At 39.9% G+C, this 14,496-nt stretch overlaps 1 protein-coding gene across 2 annotated transcripts in view; it reads right to left on the reverse strand.

Moving 5' to 3' along the window:
* jcada (junctional cadherin 5 associated a) overlaps positions 1-8,293 on the reverse strand; it is a 30,124-nt gene extending 21,831 nt beyond the window's left edge. Inside the window, exon 1 of one of the 2 annotated variants that reach the window (XM_034706627.1) lies at positions 8,193-8,293. The gene's annotated coding sequence lies outside the window, so the exon portion shown is untranslated. Of the gene's footprint in view, positions 1-7,897; positions 8,139-8,192 lie in introns of those variants that run through there. The other variant, XM_034706629.1, reaches the window with a different exon arrangement.
* Positions 8,294-14,496: the final 6,203 nt, after the last annotated feature.

Here is a 14,496-nt window from a genome sequence, read left to right on the forward strand (position 1 = left end):
TGCATTATAGTGATCACACAAAGGTGCTAAGGTAGCTCATTTTGAAAACAAAAAACATTTTTTAACTGATCTGCAATTTCCAGCCAATCATTTCACTCCTATCATTTACGTCAGCTGTCATAATTTCAGAATTTGCAGCAGAATGTATGCACACAAAGTATCTTAGCATTAGCAACCCTGTGGCTTTGTTTTGTATGTTTTGGGATTTTGAACCATATTTCCCTGGAGAGGTACTGTAGGCTGCCATAAAGCGATTGTTGTTGTTGTGGTAATCTAGCTGGCTGTGTCCATGTGTGTTCACGCATTAAAGTTTAAGCCATGGTTGGAGTTCCAAATCAATGTGCGGTTTATATCCTCTTATTAAGTTAGTATTTCTTAAATACTAAATGAACAGAGGAAAAGGCTGCTCCACGGAATACACTAACTCTTACTGTTTTTGTGATCTTTTTTTGTGCACAATATAGCCCATATCAATCTGATATCAGTTTGATAATTTATAGGTTAATAACAGGAGTATTTTGTTATTTCTTACTATACCAATAGTACAATTTCATCCAAGAGAAGAAAACTGATAGAAGTTGCTTCCATACAAGTATTAACAAACCTTTACATTCTGACGCAGTCTGTAGCAGTATGGGGCCTGACCATAGACTGTATAAAATATGGACGTAGTATCCGTGATGTCACCCATCTGTTCCTGAGCGCTGTTTTGAAGCCAATTGACAGCGGAAGCAATATTGGAAATGCGGAACTCAACCAAGCAAAGTGTGACGTAAAGAGGCGGGGTTTGAGCGTTCTAGCCAACAGCTATGTGTTCCCGTCCGGGACTCAAGTCAGTCATGTCCTTATTTGGGCAAAAACTCGTAATCTTAATATCTTCTGAACCGTTGCGTTATAAAAAAATTCACCCCACGTACAGTGTGTGCCGATAGAGAGATTAGCTACGAAGAGCCAAGTTGTTTTTTGAACCAGGCTGTAAACATGTTTATTAATGCTGCAAAGATCGTCTTTTTTGAATTGGGGTCTATGTGGTTTCCAGTGTTTCTGCAGCCAGCCTCAAGCAGATTCTCGATGAACTGCAGTTTATAACACTTCCACATGGGCTTCATAGTTTGAGACCGAAGGTTTGCCGCTTGGGCCTGACATTAAGCAAAGAGAGGAAAACCAACAACAAGCACAGGCGTAGGTGTAGCAAAAGAAAAAAAATGTGTCACCAGTGTGGATGTTTTACATTGTTTCAGAGGAGAATAACACAATTTCAACTTTCAAAACAAATGCTGCAAGCATGCAGAGAGGAGGAAAAAAAAACTCCTCAAGTTTTAACACAACAAATCTTTTAATTCAAGATATTGGGCTTATTAAAATATGTTAAAAGCTTCCTGTAACTCAGTGAATGAGAAAAAATCCCATTTGAAAGGTGTTATAGCAGTTGCATGTGCCGTGTTCCCTACTCCCAAGTTCCCTATCCCCCCAGAGACTGAAGCAGCTAGTACACCTCCCTCTGCCTCATGGATGATACAAACAAAAAACAAGTCGAGGAAGATTGAAAAGACAGAGAACTGATTAGGCTGGAGGGCTTACATGAAATAGGCTTACATAAAATAAAATCATAACTGTCTCTGCTGGCAATTATTTGTCAACTAGGAACCAACACTTTTGCCCTATAGGCTGACACTGTTATTTGTTTTGTCAGCTGACAATCAAATGTTAGTGACTGAGTGACAAATGACACTCCATTTTACAGTTTCTATCAGCCCTCGCTTATTTATGTTAAACGTTCCACCTGCACACTGAAATGGAGTTGACTCAGTGATAATGTAGTGCTGACTGTGGGGTTGGCTTGTATGATGGCTGGGAAAGAAGAGAAAAAGCAAGGAGACACTGTATGTCAATGGAAAGCTACCTCTGCTATTTGGTATCAGTTTTTGGATTCAGGAAAGGCAACTTGTTTCTTCATATTTAACATGAGACATCGCACTTCAATTAATGCGTTAACAAGAGGGACACACTGAAGAACATTCCTCTTCCCCCTGATCCCCTGCTGAGCATGTGCAAGGTTATCAGACCTGAGGGGCAGAGACTGAAAAGAGATTGTCTTAATTCATTCATCACAGGTGGCGATCTTGAAAACAAACAAACAAAAAAAGAAATACAAAAATAAATATGTAAAAATAGCATCCTACTTGGGCAGCCGAAATCATACATAGGTGGCCCACCCAGGTACTGTCTCTATGTTGAAAACACTGGAGTATGCACACTAAATATCTGATTATTCATATGATCACCAAAATATAACCAGATTTTTTCCTATCGTGCAGGCCTGTTTTTTCAACTGTGATGCTCCACTACATGTGCTGCAGACACTGTTCAAAGTACAGTGAGCATGGTGTCATGGTTTAGGTTTAGGGATTTAGTCCACTGACAAATACTGTGGGTTACATTTAGGCAAGAACCCTGAGTGGTTAGGGTTAGGGTAAGGGTCGGGAGAGGGGATATATTGCGAGTGAGCCCAAAGGTTAGGTTTAGGGATAAAGTCCAGTGACAAAAACTAAGGGTTAGGATTAGGGACTAAGTCACTACCATGAGCATTGTTTTCTGCTTCATTTCAAGTTTTATTTCTGTCAGTTATCAGAAAGATATCCACTGATACCAAACATGTTTGTAGTGCCTTAGTCAAGTCAGCAAACCTCAAGTCTGAGTAAGGTCTAGAGTTCTTAGTTTTCAAATCAGAGTCACATATGAGTCAGCAGATAGGATTACAAGTCATATCCCCATTGTTAATATTAGCCTATTATTACAAAGAGGGTGGTTGTTTTACTCCAAACAATTGGCTGTATCAACACGGACTAACTGTATGAGACCTTTTGGGTGTGAAAAATAAATGTCCCATTTATTATCATTAGATTCTGGTAGATCCTCTCAATGTGTGTTTAAATCAGGAGATTTAAATTATTGATGAAATCATAGCACTGTGCGTAATGCGTAAATGCAAACTGGGCCTCATTGGGAGGCGCATGCATCAATTCAGCAGCATTGGCATCATGCAGGTGTCAGATAAACTAAAAAACTACCTTGAACCTGCCCTGCTTTGGATCAGATTTTGTATTAACCAGACATCTGGTTTGAGTGGTTGAGTCACTTTAGTTGCTAACATTACCATTAACTTGCTTACAGTAACAAAACCAAACAGCAACCTCTGGATTAAAAAAATGAGTCCAATGTGGAAGTGCTAAAAGCTGCAGTTCATCGAGGATCCGCTTGTGGCTGGCTCCGGAAGTACCGGAAGTCACATACACATGAATGGGAAAAGCCGATCCTTACAGCAGAAATAAACATATTTACAGCCTGGTACAAAAGACGAGTGTAGTCTGGATAGCTCATTTCTCAATGTCCTCTCACTGTGAGGGGGGTGAATTTTTTTCTAACGCTGCAATTTCAAAGATATTGAGATTACAAGTCTTCCAATGGGAGGCACAGCTGCCTGCGGTCGAACACTGTAGCTGTTGGCTAAGAGGCTCAAACTCCGCCTCTTTACGTCACTTTGCCGCCGACAATTGGCCTCAAACAGTGCTTCAGAAACAGATAGGTGACGTCATGGATCCTACGTCCATATTTTATATAGTCTATGAACATAACCAATAGCCAAAGTAGGCTAACTTTGACATCTCAACTTTTTTTCTCTCAAACCGGAGATTGTCTCGGTCTTCTCCTCAAGGTTTCTTTTTCATATTACATGTTGCACTGCTTTTGCTTACATTTGCTGTAAAGTCTTAAACGCACGATTTATGGTAGCTCTTTAGGCACCGGGCAGGAACTGTTGCTGTACAAGACAGCATGTGGGAAAAGTGCAAGAAGACGAACACGTACTAGCCCTTGCTCAAAACTGAATAAATTATCGAGGCCTTAAACAAAAACTGTTGAACAGTCTTCGTCAATAAACAAGTCTGAGTTCTCCTCTTAATCCTCTGAGTCTTAATGCAGTCCACGCTCAAGTCCAACACTCAAGTCAGAGTCATCAGTGCTCAAGTCTGAGTCCTAGGCTCTAGTACTACAACACTGCATGTTTGATAGGCTAATTTTCAGCAAGATAATGTCAACCAACCAATACATCAATCAAATTCTACAAGAGCAATTTATATGCTATTTATAAGACAGCTGATAGGATGCTGAAGAGTTATTGTGACGCTGAATGGTCAGGGTTATATCAAGGGCTTAATCACAGTACTGGTGTACAGCTGTAACACAGAAATAACAAAGCAGGCAGCAAAACCATCTGCCAAACACATGAACATCAACCAGCTACATCATAAAAACATGCACGCTTAATGTGTTTTCTATTTCAGCCTTCGGAATCACTGTCCTGTTTTCTCGCTCTGAAAGGCACACGGGCAGATGTCAGTAGCCTTCACACATTTCTGGCTGGCTACATCCACTAGCCTGCTTCCTCCTGCCTGCGTCACCTCTGCTCTGACATCACATGTGACATCAGGCAGGACCTCCGAGGGGATCCCTGTAGCCGGGCAAATAGTAGATGACTTTCAAAGGCTACAGCCACAGCTACCCAATGGCAGAAAACTAATTTTCTTGATGCACTTGGCCTAGAAATTAAACCGAGGAGAGATGGAGAGCGGACAGAGAGAGAGCAAGAGAGAGAGGGGAAGATAATCTGTCCAACCTGCTGAAACAACTAGATCACACACACATATTACTGGAAAGGGAAAGTCTAGCCCTGGGATAACCAGACTCCCTGCAACATCAGGAAGTTATCCCAGCCTACACTTATCGCTGGACCACTCCTGAAAGTTGAACTGGTATGACTCATTTCATAGCCGTGGAGGGCCCCTTCCAGATTCGCTGACCAACCCTTTCCTTCGCTGCTGGAAGGAATTAATGAGCTGCTTCCCTTCCTTCTTAATATGCTCCCTGTCCCAGCACACCCCCACCCCCCCTCAGGGCATCTAACATGGTCTTGTGTTCACACACCATCCCAGTCTCAAGGATGTGTGAAAGACCTACCACAAAAAACACACCCACACATACACCAAAGATCTCTCTTTCCCCTTTCTTTAAAAATACACATAAAAGATGCTGCTGGTGCTACATTTTGCATTATTTGGTCTTCTTAACTCATCAACTGTTGTTAGCTCCAAATCTACGCAGAGTCCTGAAAATGCATCTTTACTGACATTTACTGACAGCTACTGATGCAAGCTCAGTGAGCTGTGAAAGGTCTTTGCAAGAAGGAACAGAACACTCCTGGGCAACCGTACTTCCATAAATACTAGGAATGTAATTCACAATTTCCAGCATTGTAGATATGATATTCAGTATTTTATGGTATCACTAAGTGTTACCAGAATGGATTTAAATTGATTTGAAATATGCGCCTGCAATAAATATGAGATGTATCACAGGCTTGTTAATTAAGATCTGTAAAATGTATATCAACATCCAAAACATGAAAACTAAAATATGATTTAAGCAACTTAATAACTGAGCTTTTACAACCTAAGGAAAACAAAAAAAACCTTTTAAATAAATGTATAAAACAGACCTCTCTACCTTCACTAAAGTGTGCCACATGTCTCAATTTAACGTGCAAAACTTCACACTATAGCACCAGGGTCAATGCTGTGGGTTTCAGCAAGGTTTGTTGTGTTTCCTGGGTGTTTTATCTCCGACAGCATTGTTTGCATGTGGCGCGTTCTTTGTCCACAAACACTTCTTTATGTGGAAAGCTAAATATTTCCACAAGGCTTATTTAATCCTGAGAGGAGAGTAAATAGAGCTGATATGATTCACTTTACTTGGCTGCTGTCATATATCTATCTGACACTGTAGATACAGTGACAGACTCGCTTGTGGACCTTCAAAATGAAGAGTTATCTTAAGTATGATGATAAGGATGCATTTTTTTTACTTTTTATCAGTATCATGTTGATTTAATTCTTGTCTCCATCCATCTCAATTCGTCATTGCAATCCTCCTTCGTTCGATAAGACTAGTTATAGGAAACAAACTATAACCTGACTTATCAGCGGACCAATATTGGTGTATCTCAGATGGAGCTGTCTTAGCATATTCTTATGAATTTGAACTTATTCTGGACAACAAATGCAAAAAACAATGGTTGCGGTGACTTTGAAATGGCATCAGGATGCTGTTTGCCTCTGCAGTTTACTCTCAACACTGTCTGCGGCACATGTAGCAGAGCACCACAGCTGAGCAGATGGAGGTCTGAAATTAAATTGGCAAGTTTGTGTTTGGAGATGATTGGTATCTAAGTATTTTTAAGCAGCTACATACAGTAATAATCATGTAAAATGTGCCTAATAAACCTATGAAAGGTGTCTTTTTATTCCAATTTAAAAATGCACTTTGTGCCATCTGTGAATATTCCCCTCTACAATCAGACGGTATCTGTGTCAAAATTCCAGTATCAGTTGAACTTTAAATTATACCTGAGGCCAATAAAAGACCAGCCTCGAGAGGAGTAAGTTGAGCAGAAGAGGTGGGATAAAATCTGACAACTGCACAAACATCTACACTTTAGATCATGGAACTCCCTCTGTTCACTTTAGCATTTAAGTGGAAACATAATCTTGAACTTGAACGGCTCAGGTGAAATCTTGGCTTTGACAGTCTGGCCTCTGGAAGCCCCTAAGTGACAGTAACAGTAACAATTCATGTGCCAGACCCTCTAAAATTAAAGCCATTAAGCAACACTGTGACATAATTAGAGGTGCAAGCAAAGTGCAGAGCAGCAGCGGTGTTTCATGCATCCAGACTTGCAGGCTATTAAATATTACTATGCTGTAAAAACCTTTTAAGTTCAGTGTTCATTATTAAAACGTAAATCTGAGTCATAACACTATTTACCAATTTCAGCACACTGAGAGCAGTATTGCTGTTTAGACTGTGTAGTCATGCAAGATTGTGAGGCAGTGCGTGCAGGAGGAGGCTGCATGGGGGAGAAGGAGAAGGGAGGTCAAGCAGCAGCCATCATCATGCAAACAGCAGGTGTGACAAAGTGACAACATGCAAACATCAAAGCAAAGCTCAACTTGGCATTAAACCATTTGCCAGGGGGCTGAGCTCATTTCCATAACCATTTGGTGTTCTCGAGCACCGGAGCAGAACCGAGAGCTGCACAGATACTGGACCCGAGTGCGGTCACCATGTCGTTATGAAATGATTGACAGGCTTGGCATGAAGCTAGCCCCCGCTGTTTCCTTCCGATGCAGGTTGCTGCCTCATAGCATTGCAGCCTGGCACCAATGCGCGCAGATCACAGATGCAGATGCCAGAGTCCCCAGCAACATCTGTCTTTTTAAGGTTGACCTAGACTGAGAATTAGATCAATACTTATTGTAACAAGATGTAAGACTTTATACGGACAAGCAGAGGTCCCTGGATTGATTCGGCAAATGAATGACCTACTATGCAGACACTAACTACCACAGACAGTCATTTATTGCTTTGTTTTATAACTCCATTATGCGTACTGTCGCCTTTCACAGTGGGCTACACTGTGGATGGAAGGAATAAAAGGGAAAGCAATTCCACAAGTTAAAATAGATTAAGAGTTAAAGCTGTTTAAAGGTACATAAAGTCCCCACAGAAGACAAACCATGTCCTTCATAAGTGTTCTCCTTGATCTGAATATCGACTCCTGCTGTTGGACATATAAAACTGCGTATTTTGTAGGGAGTTTGGCCTCTCTTCCACAGCCAAGAGAACAGCACTATTCAACGGAGCTAACGCTAACCAGGCTAGCTCCATCAGCAATCTTTAACCTTCAGATGAGGGGAGCGCTTCCGCAAACAGTGGCAGGCTCCACCGCACACGCTTCAAGTTAATAAAACAGAGACCTCCGTCCTCCCAGCAACCCCTTCACCTTCTAATTCCGCGTCCTCGAAGTGCCACAGTCCTGTCCTCAATCCTCTAATCCCGGTGGAGGAGGAAGGGACAAGCGCCGGGCAGGAGGCAGCTGGCTCGGCTTGGCTGCAAGTTGAGGGAGCGCTGGAAATGTTGAACGCAGAGCAGATGCGACTCTCAACCTCTGTCTGCTCCTCTAAGGCAGCTGTCCGCCTCCTCCGCCGACCACACGTGTCAGTGTATCCAGAAAATAGAAACCTGACGAATGAGTGGGTATTAAGACGGCATGTCGCCAGACCTGGAGCAAGTCTTACCTGTGAAATGCGATGTTGCGTTGCCGCCTAGTCCCCAGCGCTCATCCCCGCCGCTGCTCTGGACGGACTGAGCTGGAAAGTGCTGAGGGAACAGCCCCTCTACCGCACAGAGGAAACATCCCTCCTCTCCAGCGGGGAGGCAGCTGGATGCTGCTCACAGATAAGGTCACTCAGCATTTCAAGACAATCAAATCCAATCAAATCTATCTATCTATCTATCTATCTATCTATCTATCTATCTATCTATCTATCTATCTATCTATCTATCTATCTATCTATCCAACTATCCAACTATCCATATATCTATCTATCTATCTATCTATCTATCTATCTATCTATCTATCTATCTATCTATCTATCTATCTATCTATCTCAGAATCAGCTTTATTGGCCAGGTATGCTTGAACACATAAGGAATTTGAATTTGGTAAAGTGTGCTCTCTTTGTATAAGGCATAAGAATAAGACATACAAATACAAATATAATAACAATAACATCATCTATAAATACAAAAGAACAACTAGTAGGCATGACTAATATGTACAGGCTAAAATAATATGATAATAGTGCAGTGGTGAGTATTGCAGAGGTAGTTTTTACATTTAAAAAATAGTAGTTAAATAATAAAATAAATAGATATATGGAGTTCTGTTTGGAGAATTGTTGCATTGTATATTTACATGTACATTTACGGAGAGTATTGATCCAACAGACAACGGACAACAAACATCTATCTATCTATCTATCTATCTATCTATCTATCTATCTATCTATCTATCTATCTATCTATCTATCTATCTATCTATATATCTATCTATCTATCTATCTATCTATCTATCTATCTATCTATGTATTTATCTATCTATCTATCTATCAATCTATCATTCCATCCATCCATCCATCCATAATAAGATTGATCTCAGTCTATAAAGGTTGATACCTGCATAATAAAATTGTGTGTAAGATAACCTTCACACATCCACATAAGGCTCTGTTTTTATGATTTGTGCTGTATGCCAGTTCACAGAATGTTGTTTATGTATTGTGACTCTTAGCCAATAAGCATAAACATAATGTTCCTGCAGAGCCTCAACCATTAGTCATTTAAACCTCATTTTATAAATACATTTGACATGAAAAAACTGTTGTAAGACACAACCATAATGGTAATATGTTAACATAATTTTTCTCAAAACATTGTAAGTTACATAACTAATGTAATCTGGGGGAAACATTATTATTAATTTGGGAGAGTTCATTTGCATATTGTGCCAAACAAAATTGTATCAGAAAAGCTTGTGGAAATATTAAATAAGAACTCATGGTACATATGAACTCAATGAATACTTCCATATTTTTGGAATGCATGAAGGCCGATTTGCTTTTTACAGTAACAAGGGTCCTCAAATGAGACTGAGCCATAGGTGCTTTTTAAAGCACTAATTAAAGCTCCTGTGAGGAGCTTCTATCTGGTTATGAAACAGGCTTAACATATTATTGAAGCCTCTTTATGACCTACAAAAGCAAACAAGACCATCAGTAAGAAGTCTTACTATTTCCATATTGTTAGTTTTCCTCAGACGCTTTGGTACATTAAATTTAATTAAATTCTCAAAACTACTTCTTCAATCTTCATATCATTGTGTCACTTGTGCACATCAAAAAAACAGTTTCCTACATTATCAATTGCTTATGTCATGTTGATCAAAATGTATTATAATGGGTCTCTGTTGAATAGTCTCACCCTCCACAACATGTAGGCATTAGTTCATCGCATAAGTCTTCACATGCAAAATGGTTGAACATGTTGTCAGAATATGTCAGTCATATTTCTGTACATTTCCATTAGACTGTTTTTCTAAATCTGTGCTGAATTGGTAAACTGCTCCCAGGTGAATATTGACTTTCTCTAACGAAGGTAAATGTGTTAAGCATTAGATCAACCAATGATCAACCAGTTTTCTGAAATAGCTCAAAGGTGCATCTCATGAACCATCAACTGGCAATATACATAGCCAGAGCACAACACAATGTTACAATGTCTGACAAAGGAAGGACAAGAAATGGGACTGGGTCAACAACCAGAGAGAAGAAGAAGAGGAAGAGGAATGAGGCTGCGTGGTGGAGGAGTTGGGAGGCAAAACAGAGGAAGAGCCAGAGGACATATGCGTGTTCCTGATGAGATACAGTAAGAGCCAGAAATGTGAATCTTGTCCAGTCTCTTGCAATCAATCTCCCACATACACTAAGGTGTAACTTACAATTTACAATAACTGTCTGCAAAACTTTAGCCATAGTTTACATCAGAACGTCGCTCCAGAGTACACTGTTATATTGACAACATGACTAAGCAATTTGACTGTCTTATCCGTACACAATGACACAAGGACTTATCACTCTGATGGCACTGACATGTTCATTGACACAGATATTTACTTTTGAGAGATGAACTAAGGAGTTTGAGCAAGATACTGGCTCTTGCAGGTAATCCATGGTGTTTTGCTATTTGTACAAATTTTTTGAGAAATGCATTTACTGTTTTGCAAATGTCAAGGATGATTCGAGAAATGTACCAAAGTGACTGAGAAAAACTGTAAATTTCACACCAGCAAGCGCTGCTGCGGGGCCACTGCTGAAACAACCTTTTTTTATACATCTTCTCTGGCAAAGACTCAGAGTGATACCAGAATGTTAAAGGTGCAGTGTGAAGGGATTAGTAGCGTTTAGCAGAGCAGACTGGTTTAAAATAGAATAGAGTATTCATAAGTATGTATAAATTAGTGTTTAATCATCTGAAATTAAAAGCATTTTTGTTTTTGTTAGCTTAGAATAAGCACGGTGGTGCAGTATGTAGCGCTGTTGCCTCACTGGAACATGCAAACTGTGGAGTTTGCATGTTCTCCCCGTGCATGCATGGGTTCTCTCCAGGTACTTTGGCTTCCTTCCACAGTCCAAAAACATGCCCACCAGGTTAATTGGTCACTCTAAATTGCCCGTAAGTGTGAGTGTGTGCGTGAATGGTTGTCTGTCTCTCCATATTTGCCCTGTGATGGGTTGGTGACCTGTCCAGGGATTGGCTGGGATTGGCTCCGGCCCCCCGTGACCCCAAACGGGATAAGCGGTCAAGATAATGGATGGATGGATAGAATAAGCCCTCCACAGAGGCTATAATCTTGTTTCTACAGTAGCACAAAATGGACAAACTAGTAACATGCACATTTTTTGGCCTCATGAAATGCACCTGTCAGAAGTCGAAGAGACAGTTGTAATTATGTAAGGTATTTGTAGTTTTGAAACTTGACAAATAAAGAATCATGTCCTCAAAGTCTACCATCGCTTCACTTATTGGAGGGGTGAACGAGGGAGCATTTTAATCTAAAATCTGAATACTGAATATCATTAAATCTATCTATTTCTACACACTGTACCTTTAAAAGAAAGCAAGATAGCCATTATTATCTAAATTAAAATAGAGAAATGCTTGAGACATTTTACTTTGATTTTAATTTTTTGGCTGGAATATTTACATTTTTTTACTATCTAACGATTTGATGGAAAATATTAACCTTTGACAGGAAATTCAATTGTTTTTAGATGCACTATTTGATCAATTTAAGGTCCGTGGATAAGTAAATCAATAAATATGTAAACATATTGACAGGTAATTAATAATTGAATTGACAATCATAATATCACTTGGGCTTATTTTTACCCGGTTTTCTTGTGTGTAATATACCAAATCTTATAGAAAACAAACAATTTGTAAATTCATTAGTAGCTTATATAATCCATGTTGCAGCTCTAAACAATAACGCTTAAATTATCTTTTTTATCTCTTTCACTTTTCTTTAACATTGTGTTTTTAAGACTTATTAACAGCAGTTGATCAACCTTTACACAACTTATTTTGTTTAGCCTCTTTGTTAAGTTTGCCAAAATTCTACTTTACAGTGGTCTGGCTCTGGGCCTTCAGAGCTGAAGGTTATCCACCCTCTTCACCTCTTAAAAAGAACACGGGACCTGAGAAACCTCCATAATATTGACACAGATGTTGCATATAACTGAAATCCCCTGAAACTAAGGGTGGCTGGTAGGCTTCTGTGGCCCTGGCTCGTATATTCCCCCCAGTGGAAATCATCCGTACAGTTTCTGACCATTAACACAGATTCATTACAATTTATTTCTCTGTCCAGTTTCTCTGATCTTGGTTGTTAATGTGTCCTCTCTGCAATAGCTCCAGCAATAATGATTGTGTTTACTTTCAGTGAGCTTAACTTTAAATTACCTACTCGATCATTATCTCCTTTCCTGTAAAGCTAGTCATTGTTGTAGCTGTTGACTTTACATATCCTGTAGCCACTACTACATGGAGAAAAATATCCATAATGACTAAATAGAGCCACATAGTGAGTGGTTTTGTTCTTTTGACCGCAGTTTGCCCAACAGAGAGGAGCACTTAGACAGCAGAGGTTATGATTTCAGACTGCATGACATGTCAAAGCAAGGAAAAGCTGAGAAAAGTAAAAAGAATCTGACAAGTACGAAGGGAGTGATATAAGATACTATAACTGTTGTGTTACAGTAGTTTGGAAAAGGCATATCATTTAATCTGGCCTGTGACTTAACTGGCATATGCTCAGTAACACTGAAGGTCAGGACTCCTGCTGCTCCCAGTGTTCGTAGAGTGCATGCTGCACCCAACAATCTGCCTGTGTCTGTTTCCAATTGTGCAGTACATATGCAGCTCATATGTATTGCACTGAAATGTGGTGCAAAGACGCTGATGTCACCGCTCTGTTTGCCAGTTGTGGTTTTGAGTTTGAGCAATTGTGAGCTTGCTGAGCTGCACTGCCTACGGTGGGCTGCTGCAAAATTCCCCCCGAACCCATGCCTAACATCTTGACTCTGTAGGTATTGATATCTCCCTGCCTCTCTACCCAGAGAGCAATATCAACCTGGGAGAAAACTCTGACATGAATTCATGAATCTTAAGAGTGTTAACTTTATACAGGGAGGCAGCTGCATTTCTAACAGAGCAGCAAATTAAAAGCTGAATCAGGGCAACTTTTACACTGACTTAAATTTTGTATGCATGAAAGTTAAACTAAAAATCAAGGCCATCTTTGACATGTGCTGCATTCCAAAAATGCTGCAGAAGCTTGAAGAATCACTCCCAAGCTCATCTGCATTTGTTTGTGTTTAGCTTGTCCTTAGAGATTGGCACAGATTTAAGGAAATGATTAGATATTTTGGAAAACATCTTTCAATCAGTTAAAGGTGATTTCTGGTGTTTCAATCCCGGGCCTGTCCCCTTTTAACAAATGTGGGGACCAAATATTTATAAATTCAAAAACTTATGGAATCCCTGTAGAGGACAGCTTTAGCCTGCAGCTGCAACTCAGGCTTTAATGGCTGCAGAGTTGTCTTTCATAGTAAATGTGAACAACATTCTGTATTTTTGTTAGACAATATGCAACATAATCTGAGCTTGCCAGACTGCAGAAAAAAAGCACCTTTAGTAGATGTAACAGCTAAAGCAAACAGAAAGTAGAGAAATATTAAAACAATTTCATCCTTTTAGTCACGTAGATCCCAAAATCTGTAAAAATAGATCACAAGTTTGGAAGTTAAATTCATATTTAAATTTGAACTTAAAGGTATGGAGACGCTTAGCATAAAGATACTGGAGAATAATACAGGCAGCTAGCATGGCTCAGTCTGAGGGGAGAAAAAGTCTCTTAAAGAAGTAAAGTAATTTACTTTATGTATTCCAAACGAAATAATTTAATTTACTGTGGCATTATATTTATTCTTTGCTGTATTCCTACTCATTGGTCTAGAGCTTATGACATGAAATGAGCGCTAAATTCTACATCTTAAGTTGTAAACTTTATCCTTAGCCAGAAACATTTTCTAAATCCTCCCCCCAAATTTTTTTTTTTAAAAAAAGGACATGAACTCAGTGCCATCCTGGTCTGGTCTGAAGACTATCATTACCTCTAATCAGTATATATGGTGTATTGTGTAAGCTCCCTCAACTGAGGTAAGGCTCACATCAAAGGCTGCCGAGGAAAGAGGCTTGCTACAGTAGCTTTAAATAGATCAGCAGGTAATGGGCTTTGGAAGTCTGTAACAGTAGCAATCCTAATGCAGCGAGTGTGGCCACCTTTTAAAGCTTGGCATGGTCCGGACAGATTACCATCAGGGGGGCTTTGGTGCCACCTGGCAAACACTGTCCTTTCTGTGATCGGCCTAATTTACGGACGCTGTTTCATGCAGGAGCTTGCTTGCAGGATTTTCTTTT

The sequence above is a fragment of the Notolabrus celidotus genome, chromosome 17, assembly GCF_009762535.1.
Source record: "Notolabrus celidotus isolate fNotCel1 chromosome 17, fNotCel1.pri, whole genome shotgun sequence".
Taxonomy (NCBI): Eukaryota; Metazoa; Chordata; class Actinopteri; order Labriformes; family Labridae; genus Notolabrus; species Notolabrus celidotus.